The sequence below is a fragment of the Schistocerca americana genome, chromosome 2 (genome assembly GCF_021461395.2).
Source record: "Schistocerca americana isolate TAMUIC-IGC-003095 chromosome 2, iqSchAmer2.1, whole genome shotgun sequence".
NCBI classification, from domain to species: domain Eukaryota; kingdom Metazoa; phylum Arthropoda; class Insecta; order Orthoptera; family Acrididae; genus Schistocerca; species Schistocerca americana.
This window is the reverse complement of record NC_060120.1, coordinates 873040410-873041112: the sequence shown is the minus strand read 5'-3', so window position 1 is coordinate 873041112 and position 703 is coordinate 873040410. Positions and strand designations below refer to the sequence as shown.

The 703-nt window shown below is 44.4% G+C and overlaps 1 pseudogene; it reads left to right on the top strand.

Annotated features, from left to right (window-relative positions):
• The first annotated feature begins 345 nt into the window (after positions 1–345).
• Positions 346–463, top strand: LOC124596786 (annotated as a pseudogene).
• Positions 464–703: the final 240 nt, after the last annotated feature.

Here is a 703-nt window from a genome sequence, read left to right as displayed (position 1 = left end):
AATTCCTGTATTAATATATCAACAGGCATTTTGTTTCTATTGTGTGAAGGAAAAACATGAACAGAGAAATACAAGTCTGGATGAAACAGCACACTGCAAAAACACTGTGGTTTAGACGAGGATTTATCTCATTCAACACTAATGTTCAAGCGTTAAGCGTAATCAAGTCGATGGAGTACGTCAATTGATCAAGGTGTAGAAGGTTATGGAGCAAGATTAATCACGAGACATCTCGCAGAGAACAATGTTCAAAACGTAGGAAAGGAGTAACATAATTCTTGAAAGAGAATATGCACATAAAACAGGGCAAGACTGAAAATTAGTAACATAAGTAATAGCTTGTAGGGCAACGGCCTTACCGCAGAGGATACACCGGTTCCCGTCAGATCACCGAAATTAAGCGCTGTCGGGCGTGGCCGGCATTTGGATGGGCGACCATCCGGGCTGCCATGCGCTGTTGCCATATTTCGGGGTGCACTCAGCCTCGTGATGCCAATTGAGGAGCTACTCGACCGAATAGTAGCGGCTCCGGTCAAAGAAAATCATCATAACGACTGGGAGAGCAGTGTACTGACCACACACCCCTCCTATCCACATCCTCATCTTAGGATGACACGGCGGTCAAATGGTCCCGGAGTGCTTTAATAGCTTGTGATGATCTATACGAACGCGAAATTAACTACAGTCATCAGAATTTCTCCAT